The sequence below is a fragment of the Dendropsophus ebraccatus genome, chromosome 6, assembly GCF_027789765.1.
Source record: "Dendropsophus ebraccatus isolate aDenEbr1 chromosome 6, aDenEbr1.pat, whole genome shotgun sequence".
NCBI classification, from domain to species: Eukaryota; Metazoa; Chordata; class Amphibia; order Anura; family Hylidae; genus Dendropsophus; species Dendropsophus ebraccatus.
Genome location: NC_091459.1, coordinates 68,673,060 through 68,692,244, shown reverse-complemented (window position 1 = coordinate 68,692,244; position 19,185 = coordinate 68,673,060).

The window sequence follows — 19,185 nt, the reverse complement described above, 5'->3', positions numbered from 1 at the left end:
GAATATCTTAGATATTTAGAGCAGGTAAGTATTAGAAAAAAAACAGGTGGTAAAGGGTGCAAGATAGGTTACACATGTATATTAGACGTAGGATTGTATTAGAAATGAGAATTGTTTAGAAAAAAAATATATGTTACCCGGAAAACCCCATTAAGGCCATTTTGGCCCAGTCCTAAAGGGGTAAATGATACATCTTTAAATCCAAGAAGCTAAACCTCCAGCCCCTTCCTATAAAGACACTTCATTAACCACCCTTGTTTCATATTCTATTTCTATGTACCTATACATACATCATACTTATAAAAACAGTAATCTGGTCTGCAAAATTTGATGCAGCCAGAAGAAAAAATTATTCTGTTCTAAAACAAATTATATCTGTAAGCTTCAATTTATGCTGTGTGTCTAATGGAATAGGAAACAATTAACTTCACCTTTCTTGTCTATTTTTAAGTGTTTTTGCCATAAACATCAATTTGCTTACTTTCTTCCCAGAAAGCGTCAGTGTATAAATAGACACATACAGTACTGCAGTGCAGGTGGCTGAGGGGAGGTTTAGTAGATATCTATGAGTATGTCTTTATATTTGTAATGGCACTTTTTGTGAAGGTACATTATTAATGTGCTACGTAATATATTACTGTAACTACAGGCTTCTTTTTTTAGGTCAAACTGACCCATGGCTACTGCTTTGCTTAAAACACTTGTTATTGTACATTTGTGTTAGAAATAATGTTTCACTTAATGTAAAAAAAATATATTTATCCAGTTTCACAAATCACTGGTGAACAGCTGGTATCACCAAGGAATAAACTCCTACCGGAAAAACTTATGGATAGTGATCAAACTTGCCAAAGGATTGTGAGCGAACTTGCTAAAGAGTCGCGTTCGTCACATAGATCGTCTTTCAAAATGTTTAAAAATCATTGGCTGTCGGCCTCTCATTGCTCCATATAATAATTGATGCGCAGCTTTATGGCTCATTAAAGGGTTACTCTATTTTCATATATATAGTTGGCAAAACCCCTTATGAGGCAGGAGACAATTGCCGCATCACAAGGAAAAAATCCTTCCCGACTCCCTGGATCAAGTTCCAAAGTCTCACTGCTTAAGCTGGGTTCATACTGCGTTTTTGCAATCCGTTTTTTTCATTCGTTTTTTGCAAAAAAACGGATGAAAAAAACATGCATTTGTGTGCATCCGTTTTGATCCGTTTTTCCATTGACTTCCATTGTAAAAGAAACGGATCAAAATGGATCCGTTTTTTTTTACGGACACAAAAACGTAGCTGACACTACTTTTGTGTCCGTTAAAAAAACGGATCCATTTGATCCGTTTTTTTTTTACAATGGAAAAATGGAAAAATGGATCAAAACGGATGCACACAAATGCATCCATTTTTTCATCCGTTTTTCATCAGTTTTTTGCAAAAAACGGATTAAAAAACGGATTGCAAAGACGCAGTGTGAACCTAGCCTTACAGTAAAGAATCTGCGTCTGTGCTGCAGGTATATAAAAAATCTGTGAGAGGTGACTGAACACCACTCCCTTCTCTTTAACGCCCAAAATTAACTATTCCCGCTTGCTGCTATCCTCCCAGTGCAGATCTCCCAGTCTGGGAGGTAGCAATATCTCTGCACCTAACTTGCCGTAGTGACTATGTTATTTATGTACTCGAGTGCCCGTGTGGCCTCCAGTACGTAGGTAGGACCAGTCAGTTCTTGAGAAAATTTGTGAACACGCATAGGTTTAAGATGGATTAAACGAGATGCTAGAAAGAGTATAATCTTGTTTTAATTTCTATTTTATGAAATGTCAGAAAGAGTATGAATTTGTTTTTATTTTAACTGCATCTAAGGTTGGCTGAACACATTAGATTACAGTTGTCCAAAAAAGTGTAACATCTAATGTGTATGATGGCTCTCCAACACATCGTCGACAGCAAATGTTGGAGGGAGAAGAGTCTAGCATGCTGGATTACAACATTCCTGTTCCTTTTGTTTTTCGGGAAATAAGCATCCACCAGAGGAGTCTAACTGTGGTTTTCTCCCCATTGAGAAAACATACTAGATATGCTGAGCCAAGCTAAGCTTGCATGTGTATGGAGGAACTGGGGGTGATTCTCATGACAGATTTCTTATGTTTATGCAACGCTTAAAATCAATTAATACAATTAATGAATTGTAGACACTTTTAGGCTTCATTCCCCAGGTCAGGCAAAAAGGAAGGGGGTGGCCTTGATTAACCATTGGTCTCTTCAGCCTGTTTTGGCCTTAATGCCCAGGGCCTATTTTTAAAATCTGACCTGTCTCTCTTTATGAAGTAACTCGGCAATGCTATTAATTATCGGGGTTATTCTGAGATTGTTTTTTTCGGGACATATTCCTCTTTATGTTTGTGGTATACTTTGGTTAATACACTCAGTAGTTTTTTGTAAAAAAAAAAAACACATTTGCACAAAAATTTGAAAAACTTACATTTCTTTTTATTTAAGATTTTCTTTTCCTAAGAAAGATAATCATGTTACATGAACTAATTATTACTGCAACATCTACAACATGTCTACTTTATGGTGACGTCATTTGGTGAACGTCCTTTTCCTTTTTAGGATGTTAATTAAAGGACTTGGAAATTTTGCAGCGATTCTTAAAATTTTCATTGAAATTTCAAATTCTTATTTTATTAGGGACCAGTTCAGTTCTGAAGTGGATTTGTGGGCCCTGAATGTTAGTTACCCCTATAAATCACTACACTGTAAAAACTGCACCCCTCAAAGTATTCATAGTAACATTTCATAAGTTTATTAACCTTTAAAGTGTTTCACAGAAATCTAAGCAAGTTGGAGGGGAAATTTAAAAATTTTATTTTTTTGGCAGATATTCTATTTTAATCCATTTTTGCCTCTAACACAGAAAATACTGACTGATAGAGATAAGCGAATACGATTCGATTGAGATGGTATTTGATCAAATATTGCGGTATTTGAAAGATTCAAATTCAATCGAATTGTGTGGCAAATACGTGGGAAACATTCAAAAGGCCTCTCATCGCAGTTGCGCTTTTTTAAAATCCAATCACCTTGCAGGGAGGCTGCAAGGGACGCTGGGAGTACGTACGCATCGCGAGACCGGCGTCTACCCTCATTGGATGGCTGAACCACATGACCTCGAATCTTAAATATTTGGCTTCCGCTTTTCGACCGCAGATGCGTTTTCAACCTAGCCAGGGAAAAATCTTGGAGCAGGGGGAGATTTATAGTAGCATTTTGGTCAGGCAGACTTACTACAGAACCCAAAAGTCCTTTTAAAGGGCTAAGATCCAGCGAAAAAGGCATCTCTGAATCCAAAGCAATCATAGTGTCCCTGGTTTAGCCCACTAAGGGCACGTTATACATACTGTTCCAGTAGCCCAGTAAAGGCACGTGACACATACCGTTCCAGTAGCCCACTAAGGGCACGTTATACAAACTGTTCCAGTAGCCCACTAAGGGCACGTGATACATACTGTTCCATTAGCCCATCCAAAGCACTTCTCAGTGCTAAAACATAGATAGCAGCAGCAGGTGTATTCATTCCAGTACCCTGTGTGTACAAGTGACTCATAGTGTCTCTGGTGTAGCCCACTAAGGGCACATTATACATACTGTTCCAGTAGCCCAGTAAAGGCACGTGATACATACTGTTCCAGTAGCCCACTAAGGGCTCGTGATACATACTGTTCCAGTAGCCCTCTAAGGGCACATGATACATACTGTTCCAGTAGCCCAGTAAAAGGCACGTGATACATACTGTTCCAGGAGCCCCCTAAAGGCACATGATACATACTGTTTAAGAAGCCCACTGAGGACAAGTGATATCACACAACGAAAAAATCATCTTTGAATCTAAAGCACTTCTCAGTGCTACTCCATAGATCTTAGCAGCAGTAGCACATTGGAATCATGTATGTAACACTGTGCAAGAAATACAAACGAAATGTGTGAACATTGCCGTAAGCGTTCGTAAAGAGTTCGCAAATATTTTTCCTTCGCAACTGCGGAGAATGGCATTTTACTGCGATTTTGGAGGCGTTGGGTGCACCCAGGCATGCTCCCCTTAATGTCCCAATGTCATTCCGGAGGTGTTGGCATAGTTTAGGGAGGCTCATGGGGGACTTGGTGACCTCCAAGTGGTCGAATTTGATTTCCAAGTGCTGAGAATTTTTTTTCCCATAGACTATAATGGGATCGAATATTCGTTTGAATAGTTGAATCTCGGCGACTATGTCATTCGAATTCTTGAAAGTCGAATATTTTACTACTCGCTCATCTCTACTAACTGAGAAACACCACTCACTATTTATTCCCCTTATTCCAGTGTTTCTAGAAATCCCCTATATGTGGCCACAGTGCGTCACCTGACTCATCCACAGGCCTCAGACATGACAGAGGCCTAGTGAATTTTGGAGCCTTTTTTTTATTTCAGGTTTTTTTTAGCCCTAACACCATGTCACAGAGGACTTGTGGTGACAAAATATTTGTTTAAGACAAGTTGACGTTTCCATCTGTACCATTCTGGGGGACATGTGACACCCTGATAATTTTTTTTTTTAATATTTTATGAGGTTGTATTAATAAAAAACATAGTTGCTGTTTTTAATATTTTTTTTGTAAGCCGTTTACTATACATTACATATGACGTTATCTTTATTTGTCAGGTCGGTATGATTACAGTGATATCCATTTTATATAGCTTTTGTTATAGTTTTTGCCATTTATACTATAAAAACTGTTTGTGTCTTGCATATTGTAAGAGCAGTAATATTAAAAAATTTTTGCCAATGGAGTTATGTGAGGGCTTTTTTTGTGGCATAAGCTGACGCTTTTAGTGGTACATCTTTTGGGTACATGTATCGTTTTGATAGCTTTTTTCTATATTTTTTAGGGGGTGGGATTACCAAAAAAGGTCATTTTTGTTAATAGAAGTGGTCATTACGGATGCGGCGATACCTAATATGTGTATTTTATTTATAGGGGATCATTTATGAAGGGGGGAAGGGGAATGTGTATATTTATTTATTAATATTTATTTATTTAATTATTTAATTAATTTATTTATTTATTTTACTTATTTATTTTATTTGTGTGTGTGTTTTTTTACTTTAACTTTTTCATTTATATAATGCATTACAGCACATGATCAGTGCTGTAATGCATTATCTAGTGAATGAGCTGTCAGCATTACAGCTGACAGCTCATTCAAACGATCAGACCCCTACCTCAGTGCAGGGGCCTGATCGTTATACCATAGCACCCCAGACTCAGTGGGCAGCGTCTGGGTTGCTATGGTTACCCCCTGAGCCGTGCGATCGCTCGCACAGCTGCAGGGAGGGGAGTTGAAGGGGGATCGGGGGGGAGCGGAGGGAGCGAATCTCCCTCTGTATTCCCCATAGACGCTGCTGTCCCACTGACCGTACGCACGTATGGTGTAGCAGAGCGGACGCGTGCATGGTGTAGCTGAGCTGACGCGTGCATGGGGTTGCTATGTGCTACATAATGAGCAATTGTTTACCGGGGCAGGGGGGGGATGTAATGCAGGTTTACATCTGTGGTTGCTGATTGTGAATGAAAATACTATAGTTCCATGCACACTTAAGAACATCCATAAGACTTACAATATACAAAGCTGTGACACAACAACAGGTACATATGCCTGCATTCACTGACAGAAAGCAGAGATTGCACTATTGAGAACTACTAGAGAACTATTGCGTTTCATATTACAGAGACCTAGAATCAAGGACACATGTAAGTCTATGGAAGCAGCACATTCACTAGCAGTGATCAGGTGCTGACGATGTCTCCTGGGGGCCGGGTTACCAAGTCAATAGACAGCTTACCTGGCCCCCAGAGAGGAGATCACATGTCCTGTCTCTACAAAGGGAGGGGGGAGAGGGAGAACAGCGTTGTTAGAGTGGACACAGAGAAGATGAATTTAGATGTCCAGAGCCGATAAGAATGAAAAAAACAGGGAAAGGGTGTAAGATTATACAATTATATTAGACATAGGGTGGGATTGGGAAGCAGGATCGTTTAGAATATTGTTTTTGTTACCTGGATAAGGTCCTTCAGTATGTACTTTAATGTTACTTAATTGTCTCCTGGCTGCAGTTGTGCCCTGATTTGTGCAAAGTCATGGTAAAAAAAAAAAAAAAAAGCAATTGGCAGAACTGTAGCCAAGTGAAAATACACCACTGAAAGTATAAGTCTGTTTGGGTAACCAAAGGCCCACAAGCAGCTCAGGGTCCCGGGCTACCATCATAAAAATGACCTATTGTAATCCACTACTGCTAGTATCTCATTAGCTGTGTTCTGTGTGATCCTTTACCACCAACTGAAAATCCAAAAAAAAAGTGACACTTGAATGCAAGTGCCGAGATTTTACAGAAAATTTTGAATTGAGAAGAGAAGTAAAAGATCTAATTTATTTATCCAAAAATCATGCAATTCATTGGTCTCTTGGATCATACAGTACTCTCAATGAATAAAAGTTGCCTTCAATACTTCTTGAAACTTTCTCAACCCATTATTTAGAACAATTTGTAAAATAAATAAATAAATATTGATCCATACTAAAAAAAAATTGTTCTGTGATTGCTATTGTGATTGTGTATTGAAAAGAATAAAATCAATGTAGTGCTGCTGTCTAAATGACCCAGCTACCTTAAAGGTTATTAATAATGATGATAATAATAACATGTTTTTATTTGTATGCAGAGTGAAAGGTTAATTAGATTTGCATAGAGTTAATGCAGCTGCTTTTTGGCTAATGTCTATTAACAAGTTTGCTTGGTGCCCAAATGCCCACAACTTTGTGTCCCTGCTGTCGCCAGAGGCCTGGCTGTGAGTTCACTCTCCAGTCTTTGTGGCTCCACATTACTATACGCTTCACTTTCCTGAGCCACTCTGGGCTGGCGTCATCCATCCAGTCACAGCTCTCCAAGTTTGCCATGTGCGGTGACCCCACGCTGACCCTGAACCATGATACAAACTATGGCATTGTAATTAATCTCTAATTACCCGCAGTACTTCAGCCTGCTGTTCACATATATTCCTATCCCATGTAGTTATCACTAGGACGTCCACATTTGACAGTACTAAATGTTTCATAAGTATGAATAGTCAGAAGAGTTGAAGTTTTAAAGTTATATAACACAAATCCACTGTGTTAATACACTGCGAGTATCTGAAATATTTTGTTGAAAATAGAGGCTTAAACAGCTGATGTGTATTTTATTCAGAAATTGGTTTATACCCTAAATTGTGAGTATTTTTAGTGAACATGCCAATGTGGATTTTAATGTAAATAAAAAATGGGCATATTTAAAATCTGTAATAATGGATTTTCCTGCAGATCATTAGCCTTTTCATAGCACAATTTTCAACACTCAAGATTTATTATAGATCTTTACTTTACCCATTAAACTTAATAGGGCAAATCTGCAAAAATCCACAACATATCTATAGCATATACTGACATGCTATGGATTTTAAAATCGCATTGCAAGTCAATTGACATGTGTTTTCTGTGAAGATTTTTTTTCCAGCATCTTTCAGGACATATTTCAGGTAACAAAAACAATATTCTAAACCAGTGCTTCTCAAACTGTGAGGTGGGCCTCACTAGTGAGGCGCCCCCTATTTGTTGGTGAGGCCCAGCTGGGGAGCCAGTTTTTTACAAAATTAACTATGATCTGCATAGTCCTTCAAAAGCTCATTTTATATTACAATCTTATTTTGTACTTGCTTTATTAGTATATAGAGCTTGGGAGATTGGTGAAAGGTAGCCCTAGCATTATTTTCAGCTTTTAAATGGACTTTCACCACAGATAGTGAGGCCCCAGCACCCTCTTGGTCAGTCTGGTGAGGCCCAGGCATTGCCTTGGTCTGTTGGGTGAGGCTCCAGTAGAAATAGTTTGAGAAGCCTTGTTCCAAACATTCCCCGTTCCCAATACCACCATATGTCTTATACACATGTATAACCTATCTTGCACCCTTTCCCTGTTTTTTTCTCATATTTACCTGCTCTAGGCCATGTTCACACAGCCTAAAAATAAAGGCAAAATACGGCCTGAAATAAAGAACACGATTATCATTTTTTTTAGGGCGCATTTATCCAAATCTGGCTATATTTTGCCCTTATTTATACGTTATGTAAACTAGACCCCTAAAATCATTTTCTCTATGTCCACTCTCTTCCCCCCTCCCTTTGTAAATATAGGACATGTGATCTCCTCTTTGGGGGCTGGGTTAGCTGTCTATTTATTTGGAGACATCATCTACATCATAATATATAGGCCCCTTTGTGCAGTCCCTATATATTATAGTACCATCTGTGCAGTCCCTATTTAGTATAGGCCCTCCTGTGTAGTTTTCAATTTAGTATAATCCCCTCTGTGCAGTACCAGCATAGTATCAGGTCCCTCTGTACAGCCCTCATAGAGTAGCAGGCCTCTTTGCAGTCCCATATAGTATAAGACCCTTCTCTGTAGCTTTCAAATAGAATAGATCCCCTGTGCAGTTCCTATCAGCCCCCCCCATGCATTTCCCATATTGTATCAGCTCTTCCTTCATGCAGCTGCCATGTGTTGTCAGCCCCTCCGCTCTCACATATAGAATCTACCTCAGCCATAAAACACCCAAATAATATCAGTACCCACCATGCATCCCTAAACAGTATTAGTCCCCCTGCATCCATACATATTATCAGTCCCTTCCATTCTGCAATCCCCATATAGTATCAGTTCCCCCATGCAGCTACCATATAGTACCAGATTACCCCTGCAGACTCAGTTCAAACGCACAGACTCAGTTCAAACTATGTTTTGAAGCCCTTGGCGGTGACAGGTGTGCTATCTATCTTTGGTTTCGATTGGATTTGCCGTTTTTAAGAAGACCCCTAAAGACCCCTAATTTCCCATAGAAAATAATGGCCCATTGGAAATAATAGCCACACTGTAAATGCTAACAGCCAATCACAGCATATATGCAAATAGTTGAAATATAGCAGCCAATAGAAATTCTGTACTTCTGGACTGTACCAAAGTTGCTCTTAAAGGGACTGTACCAAAGTTGCTTTTAAAGGGACTGTACCAAAGCTGCCCTTAAAGAGACTGTACCAAAGTTGCTCTTAAAGGGACTGTACCAAAGCTGCCCTTAAAGAGACTGTACCAAAGTTGCTCTTAAAGGGAGGATTAAAGTTTCTCCTAAAAGGAAGTCACTGGTAAAGGGGTGCTCTTTTCAAGCACTATGTATTTCCCTGGATATGCAAATCTAGTTACCCAATGCTGCTTGGTCCTCTGATAGGCTGCTCTTGCCATATTCTTTCCTCTTCCTGCAGGTCACATTGCTGGGAGGAGGAGGAAGAAAGGGGTGGGAGCTGACACTACTGGGCCTGTGTCATTCCTGTGATGTACCAGCATGTCTATCTGCTGGAACGCTATGCAGAATAGGACATGCTAATGGCTAGTGCTGAGCCATAAGGTGACAGACCTGCTCTGACAGAATATGAACAGTCTGTCAGGCATAAGTTGTATCCCACAAGTCCGAGGCATATTACAGCAGTGTAAATCCCATCTTAGTAACACAACTTCATATGCGTCTAACAAGGGTCCTCTATAAACATGCTGACATATGTATCCAATAACTGTCAAACCAGAAACCTGAACACAAACTTACATTTTAAAGAACAAGAAACATGCCACATCCAGCTCACAGCAACATATAAAATGGTTTATTGTCTCATCTTTCTGTCTCTTAATAATTTTAAACAGAAACTTTATCTGTGGGAAAATTCTTTAACCAGAGTCCATATGGAGGCAAAGAGCTGGTGCAGAATAAAAGTTTTACTACCTGTTTGCAGCTGAAATCTATGCCAGGCAGACAATAATGGACCTCAACTGCCTTGGTTTTTACAGACTTAAAAACGATAGGAGGGGGTGGAAGTAATGTTTGACCTCACTGCTTCAGTACTATTATTAAAGAGCAATCAAAACGTTACTTGGAAGTATAAGTTCTCAAGTTGTTCTCATGTGAAGTCTTTAAATATTGTATTCAGCTGTTTCTCTGTTATCTTGATATAACAAATTGTAGATTTCCAAAGGTGACAACCACTAATGGCCCATTACAGAGCTATTAAAGGTTGTCATTCAGCTTTCAATAAACCCAGAATGACATATAATAGTTACATTCTCCCTTGTTTCTCTTTATGCTTCTTTCCTACAGCGGTCTCTAGGTGCCAGTCTTTACTGCTATTCTGGCTTACTGTTCATGTGCAACCCTGCATGCTACCTTGTGAAAAGAGTACCTGCGGACCTTGCATGGTCACAGGAGTACCCACAGATTTCCCTCACTCCTGGAGAGCTCAAGCAGGACTACAAAGATGGGAAAGCACTCCTTAAATTGACATTCCCATGTCAGCTTGTCATTGACTATTTATAACAGAGGCGGACATATCACTTGTGCAGCCTGTTCAGCTGCACAGGGGCCCAGGCCAACTCTAAGGTGTCAGCTCTGCATGGCACATGTCTGTAGTGGGCCCCCCAGGCGGTATCAGCATCCGGGAAGTGCGGGCCATTTGCTCCTGTGGGTTCCACTTAGTGGCTGGATGCTGAGCGTGGCTGGGGTTGGTTTTCCTCTCTCCTTTTCTCCTCCTGCACGCTGCTGCTGCTGACAGACCCTCCCCCTCTTCTCCTCCACTGTCTGTCATACCTTATGTGAGGAGGGGAGAGAGCGTGTGGTGACAGGGGCTGGAGGGATCCTGCAGGGTTATGGCTGCCAGGGATAGGACTGTAAAGAGGAGCAACAGCAGCAGCTCTGACAGTGAGTGATTGTTGTCAGTGTGTCTGTCAGGCTGCTGGAAGTTTTAAGATAGAGGGTGGACTGTGTAATAGAAAGCACAGAGCCCCCCCCCCCCCCCCCCATGCTGATGTTTGATTGTTAGTTTATGCCTTTTTTGCCAATAACTGTGCCCCTCTCCCCCTGCAGCATGGTTGTTTTTCTCTTTCATCTCCCCCCTAAGCAGCCACATACTGTACAGTACATGTATCCCACCTATTCAGTGATTAAGGGCCCATCTGTTCTATCTCCTATTAGTGCTGTCCTTGGGTCACTTCCACACTCTGAGCTATATACTCTTATCCCCCACACAGCATCCAGTGTATAATGCACCTAGGACCCTCCAAGTACAACAGCAGCAAACACTATAACTTCCAGCATTTACTGCAGTCCTCAGGATGTGCTGGGATTTGAAGTACAAATGAGTAGACAACTCAAGGGGTTGTCCTGTCAGACACTACAACTCCCAGCATTCTCGGAGAGCTTCATAAGTGTAAGGCATTCTAAGAGTTGTAGTTCTTGTTATTCCGGGAGTTCTGGTCGCAGATACATCAGTCTGCATTTTGCTTCTCACAGGTTCTTTATTTGGGTGCCCCCCATGATCAGTTCTATCGGTTGGCCACAGGTACCCCAGTCCCACACTGGGGCCTGCACAGACTACAGTAGAGTCCTTTAGTGGGCCCTGGCATCTGTGCTGTAGGACCCTCTTAAAAAACCAGGACACATATACCGGATACCCAGGCGTACATGTGTGTGTGCCTTTAAGGCAGAAAGGTGGAGAAACGAATAGGTTATGGGGGCCCAAACACATTTTTTACACAGGGGCCCTTTAAAGTCTGTGTCCGCCCCCAATTTATAAGATAGGCGATAACAAGCTGATCATTGGGGTCTGACCTCTAAGACACCCACCATTCTTAAGAACAGGAAAACAATTGTACCCACAATAAATGTAGCATTCACAGCTTCTGCATGGCAACCAAGCACTGAACTTCGAAACGTTTATGTGACTTCATAGAGGGTGAATGGGGTAAAGGCTGCAGTGGTTGTGCGGGTGTAGAGAGCACTTCACACCTGCACTGACAATTGCATGCCCCTTCTTTGGAAGTCCCGGGGGTCAGACCTCCAGCAACCAGCTTCTTAATCCCTATTCTATTTGAGGAACAGGGACAGGGTAAGGAGATGAGCGAATACTAAAATGCTGGGGTGCTCGAATATTTCCCAATGCTCAGGTGCTCGTTTCGAGTAAAGAAGCCAATTGCAGTCAATGGGAAACTCTAGCATTTTAGCAGGGGACCAAAGGGAAAGGTTGCGTGAAAACCTGGAAACCTCAGAAAATGATGGAAACAAGATGAAAATGGACAGGAAACAGCAGGGCAGCATGCATGGAGGCCTTTGGGGCTGGCTAATCGCAACATTATGCCAAATTATGGGCAACAGCAACAGGGGGTAGTCGTATAGAGTATGTGTGTAACTGGTGCTTTTTTAAAGGCACCATGTGCTCAGGACACAGCACACTGAGGATAGGTATAGCTGAACTACAGATCCCAGCCAGCCAAGAGAATGTCAGCAACAGGACATATTGACTCCTGACAGCAGTTTTGGGGGTAGTCGTATAGAGTATGTGTGTAACTGGTGCTGTGTTTTTTTTTTTTAAGGCACCCGTTGCACAAGACACTGCACAGTGAGGATAGGTATAGCTGAACTACAGATCCGAGCCAGCCAAAAGAATGTCAGCAACAGGACAAATTGACTGCTGACAGCTGGACTACAAGTCCAAGCCAGCAGCCAACAGTAGCAAAAAAATTAAATGTTTTACACATTTTAAGCCCTTAAAAGGACTAATGGGTTCTTTGTGTCTTTGTGCCTAACCGCACACTAATTCCCTGCCTAACACTCTCCCTGACAGACAGCAGCTCTCCATGCTCATCCAGCCTGCGTCTGACGCGAGCATCACGGGACCTTATTCTTATATGCCCAGGTCATCTGATCTGGCCAGCCAATCGCTGCTATCGACATGTTGGGTTCCCACGTGATGCTACGAGCTCCTAAAGACTCTCCAGCATGATGATTGGCTGAAAAAAAGCCGCCAAACATGCAGGAAGAGGAAGATGCCATTATCTCAAGTATCGCGATATGATTGTCCGAGTAACGAGCACCATCGAGTACCCTTATACTCGAATGTGTACCAAGCTCGGACTAGCATGCTCGCTCATCACTAGACATACCCTATTCTGGGATAAAGTGTAGTATAACAGTCCCTGTTCCTCTCTATATTTAGTCTCTAGGTAAATTGACATATGTACAGTCACACGTTCCTCTTTCCTCATTAGATGCACACCATTTAGCTCCAGCAAGTTCTCCTGAAATCTGTGGTTCCACTGACACTTGGCAATGTCAAACGGCAGGGTGTAGGCAAAAATGTATACTCCCTTTAGCTACCCTGCAGATCAGGCCTATCCTGAAGACCAACAAGTCCTAAAAAGCAGCAAGGTACATGCACTTGTATATGTACAAGCTTCTCCTTATTGGCTGAAAAAAGTTATAACTATATGTCTACAAGGTCATTAATAAATACATTTTAAATAAGCGGACCCAATACTGAGCCCCGCGGTACCCCACATGTAACTATGTAACTTGTTTCTGTCTGGAATAAATATTCAGAGAAACTGACAGCACAAGGCAGCAAGAGGCCAGACAGCAAACTATTCTTGAAGAAGAGAGAGAAGGAATCAGTGGTGAGGTGTGCCAGAGTGTGGCGCACACACTGAGCCACAACTCGTTTTTGACTCTTCATAACAGTAAGAGACCCAACTAGTAACACTAGTGGTTTTTAACTAGGCGGATTGCTGAAACGTGTAAAACCATGTGCTTACTTTAGCTCTGTACCGTCTCGGACAATAATAAAAAATAAAGTTTTATCTTACTAGAGGTGCTGGAGTATTTCCATTTGAAATTTTTTTAAGCTCCGTCCAGGATTTCTGTGCACCACAGGAGAGATGCTGAGCTTCTGAGCTGACCTGGCTGCTTGTTTTGAAATGCTGAGCCATAGCAAGAGACCTAAGATTGTGCTTAATCCACTCCACGGACAAATTACCAAAAGGTACCATGCTCACAAGGGGACTGCCAACTAAAGCACACTGTCAGCACCTTGGGTAGGGCCCAGGTGCTGACAGACTCCCTTCAAACATTTTTTGTAAATGTAGAGTAATGGTTATAATAGGGCACTTACTTGGGAAAGTGTAGTCATTGAGAATATGAGTTTCTTCTATGCAGAGTTAATTGTTTGTTACTGCTGTCCCTAATTTGCCAATCAGTAGCCATTATGACACTGGGGGGATTTCTCGTAACTGATTCGGGATGGATCTTCTATTGGGGCAACATATTGGTAGAGGCACCATATGCCTAGAGGAAGGTGTCTATATATATATACTGGGTACCGGTCTACATGCATCAGAGAACATTTCCAAATTAGCAGGCTGATGATGATGAGATAATAGCTGAGAAGGATCTGTGCGTAACATTTGGTTGCACAGTCAGTGTTTCAAGAGCAAAATATTTAAATTGTAAAGTGCCATCCTGCCTAGAAGGAAGTCAACCAGAACGTAGTGTCGGACTATGTCTGGATTCATAACTGAAGTGCTCCAGGGGTTCCTTTCAGCCTCTTAGATTAAACTGTGTACTGTTAGTGTACAGAATAAGTGAGTGTAATCACTGCACTTACTGACAGCAGCTCCCTGTGTGCCTCGTAGAGCTAAAATCAGACTCTCCTCCTCCAGGCTGTGTCATCCTGCTCCGTGGTGAGTCTGTCCATAAGATGGCGGACATTAAGGAGCATGTTAACATGCCCTGTCCCCTGTGTATTCCATAGACATGTACAGGCTCAGTGGTGGACACTGGGGGATGGGACATGGTCACATGCTCCTCCATGTCAGACATCTTATGGACAGACTCACCACAGAGCAGAACAGCACAGCCTGGAGGAGGGAAGTCTAACTTTAGCTCTATGAGGTACACAGGGAGCTGCTGTCAGTAAAAGTACATTTACTAATACCGTACACTGAACTGTTTTACCAACCCAGGGGCCAACCCATTTAAAGAACCTGTAGGTCTGCCACCTAAAGACAGTTTGCTTTCACAACTGTGGACCCATGTGTCGCCTATAAACTATTTGAAGGGGTTGGAGCACTAATGCTAGAGCCACAGTCTATTTTATGGTTACCAGTGCTAGTGTCAGTGCAAGGAACTAAATCGTTGTACCATTAAAATGAAGGGAAAAACATGGCAGGCCATCAATTATTAAAGGGTAGATAACCCTTTTAATGCTCTACAATGTTAGAATTGCTCAATGACAACTACTACAGTACCCAAAGGTGGTATTCACTGGGCTTTCCAGAGACTGAGAATGGCATACATACCCAGACCTACATTCCATAATACAAAATGTTAATGTTCGACAATAGTAGTAGTCCCTCAAAATCCATTACAGTATAAGTGGCAAGACAGAAGTGTCTAAAAGAATACCAAAGAACCTCATTTTACGAGATATAAAAAACTGACAAGTCATTGCAATGCAAGCTTGATCCATTGAAGATTGCTAGAACACTAAAGGGGACATTTATTAAATTAGGCCCCACTCCCTTTTCCCGGCTGGATTCACAAAGAGGTGTACGCCTCTTAGTCAACCCGCCCAGCCCTGCGTCTGGTGCAACAAATCTACACCTGCTTCCAGTATGTGTATATTTACCTAAATCATGATAAATGAGGCGCGGGAGGAGGCCACACCTCGCCGCACCCCATGCCTGCCTGTTAGGTGGGCGTATGCCAGGGCGAAGGGGCAAATCTGTGTCTTCTCCCTATCGTATGCCACAGTTCACAGTTTAATCCACGTTCAAGTCTGTATAGAAGCACCATCAACATTTAAGGCCCCGTTACACCGAGTGATTATCGGTTGTATGACGTCGGGTGATACTTCACTGTCAACATGTTGAAAAAAACTAGAATGATAGGGACAGTCTGCTGGGCGTCGCTTTGTGCAATAGGAGCGGCAGTAGCAGACCGCTGCTATTTCCTATGAGCTCCTGCAGCTCCCCGCGCAGTCCCCCCTCCCCCCTCCTGTTAGTAGCTGGCAGTATGTGGGTAAGAAGGAGCAAGTGAGCGATAACCTGACTGGTTGGTGCTTGCTTGCTCCTCCAGATCAGCCCTTGTTGCAGGGCCTTTAGCCTGAAGGTCTATAGCAATCTTCACGATAAAGGAACTAGGCTCTTGGAAGAGTGCCAGGGCTCCTTCTTTCTAGCAATTGGTGGGTGTTACACATATCCTCAGACCCCATTAAATAAAAGCAGCATTACTCAAAGTATTATGTAGGATATAGTCCATGAAACCTTGACTATGAAATATATGCAGATGATACCTTCAGCATTTCATCAGATCTGCAGAACATAAATAAAATCAGGCTGAAACCATAAAAAAAATCATAAAAGGAGTAAACACATTGCAGTATTGTAAGAACCGGCATATTTAATTACAAGACAAACACAAACATACTGCAGGCTCTACAGGTTTAATAACTGGTTTTGTTTATTTACTTGTTTCTTGTCTCTCTACTTTAGTTCCTTTTGTTTCGTTCACTAATGAACAGACTTGTGTAGAAAAGACATGAATGAACAATGTTTTAGGGCATTTAACCATAAAACGAGTCATTGTTAAAGGCACAGTGGCATCCCAATTTGGCTATGAATGAATACAGGACAGTGTCTTTTCATTTGTACTAATATTAGGCCAGCAGTCAAATGCAAATTAGCTATCTGTTCATCGACTGTAGACAAGCCAATGCTTTCAGCAGCAGATGGAGTTTAAACCTTATGAAAAGGGAAAAGATTCCAGTCAACTTTCACCTAAAGAATGCTCAGCCATATACTCTGTAGGGAACTTGTAGATCTAGCTGTTATGGAACAATCCACCGGCAATACAAGCATGCTGGGACTTTCAATTCCAAAATAGATAGTGATCCCCATGTTGCTCATCTCAACCAGCATCAGTTTTATTGTCTGCATCTCTAGTTCAACTGAATTATATTGTTATTATGATTATGTAGGGTAACTTTGTAGAGATGCAGTGACTGACTGGTTAGCGTTGCCGTCTTGCAGCACCAGAGTCTACAGCTCAGATGTATCCAAGATGACTTCAACATAGAGTTTTTATACTATCTCTAAGCTGGCACTGGTTGAGGTTATTTAAGTTACCTCCTACACCCCAATAATTCATTGGAGGACTTGTGATTTTGCAAAACTCTTTCTTGAACCAGACTGGAAAATAGGTGGGGTTTATCTCGATTCACACCAAAATGGGTATTCTTTTGCAATTTTGGGAGTGTACCCAGGAACAAAGGGAGCAAGGGTTAAAATGTCCTGAGATTTGGGATTTAAAAGTTAAAAATATGTAATGGTAGGTTAAATGTATGTGTGTCCAGTGTGTCCAAACCTGAGAAAACCTGAAACAACACTATGGGGGGAATTTATCAAGGGGTGTAAACAGGGCCGGATTAAGGTTGGTGGAGGTCCCGGGCGACAATTTTGTTGTCAGGGGGGGGCAGGGAGAGAAGCTGGGGGGGGACAGGGAGAGAATCGGGGGGGAGGGGGCAGGGAGAGAATCTGGGGGGGTAGGGAGAGAATCTGGAGGGGGCAGGGAGAGAAGCTGGGGGGCAGGGGGATCGGTCGAGGGGCTGGAGGGGCAGGCTGGGTAGGCTGGCTAGGTGAGCTTCCGGCAGACAGCCTGTTACACACAGGCACGGAAGCTCACAGCAGCAGCCCGCGGTGCCCGGACTTCTCCCCTGCTCGGCGCTATGACGTCATTGTGCACCACTGCCGAGCAGGAAGTCCGGGCATCACGGGCTGCTGCTGTGAGCTTCCGTGCCTTTGTGTAACAGGCTGTCTTCCGGAAGCTCACCTCACCCGGCTGACACCGCCCCCCCCCCCCCCCCCCCCCCCCCCGGGCGCTGACATTAGCGGTGGGGGGCAGCAGATGGGGGTTTAAAAGAAAATAATAAAAATGCACCAGCCTGAACCCGGAACCCTGCTTCCGGGTTCGGGGAGGTGGGGGCCCCTTTGTGGTGGGGGCCCCGGTGCACGTGCCCCTGGTGTCCATTCCTTAATCCGGCCCTAAGTGTAAAATATACAGTGTTAACTTCCCACAGCAACCATTTACAGCTCAGCTTTCATCTCTGGCTGGCAAAATGAAGGAGGAGCTGTGTCTGGTTGCTGTGGGCAGTTTGCACCAGTGTATATTTTGCACCCTTTGATAAATCTGGGCCAGTGTCTATAAGTAGGGGTGGAGAGGGCCATGTGCTCAGTCTGTTCTGAGTTTCATCTGCTTTAAATTTTGTTTCTGTGACTGGAAGATCTTCCTGCCTGTCGATTTGCTTTGTTGTCAGGTGTTTGTGGTTGAAGATCAGGAAATGGTCCAAATACGTTCTGGACCAGACCCCTGGCCTCCTATATAACACTGCCAGCCTGTATACTGCTTGCCAGTTATTGAACTAGTCTCAAGCCTGCTGCTTTACCTTCTGCTATTATCTTACATTCCTGACCCTGCTCTGTATACCTGACCCTAAACCTGACCTGTGAATTTGCTTTTGGATTCTGACTTTGTACCTTTGTTGCCCGCCGTTGCGACATTAGATAGTTGACTATTCTCTTACTGAGTTTGTTTGTCCTGGTATTTGTAACACCTATCCAGGCCAAGAACAGTCTCCCAGTTGCTTGCTGCCATTAACCTCTTAAGGACGGAGCCCAAAATGGCCTTAAGGTCCGAACCAAATTTCAGGAATATGAATCACTTTATCCATAATAATAACTTCAGGATACTTTTACCTATCCGGCTGATTCTGATTCTGTTTTCTCGTGACATATCATACTTTATATTTCTGGTAAAAATGAGTCGATACTTACAGCCTATCTATATGAAAAACCCCAAAATAACATGAAAAATTTAGAAAATGTGCATTTTTGCAACTTAAAAATTTTGTGCTTGTAAGGAAAATGGTTATGCCACATAAATTAGCATATTAAATAGCATTAGCAATATGTCTACTTTATGTTGGCAGCATTTATTAAACTTGCCTTCAATTTTTTAAGACAATACAACGCTTCAAAGCTTAGCAGCATTTTTCCAAATTTTCCAAGAATTTTAAAATCTGATTTTTCATGGGGCCATTACACATTTTGTCTATGTTAAAACTGCGTATGTTTCCGGCCTTAGTGCGAACCACGAATATACGCACGTAGTTTTGAGGTTGATGCGTTCGCTTGAAAGTATAC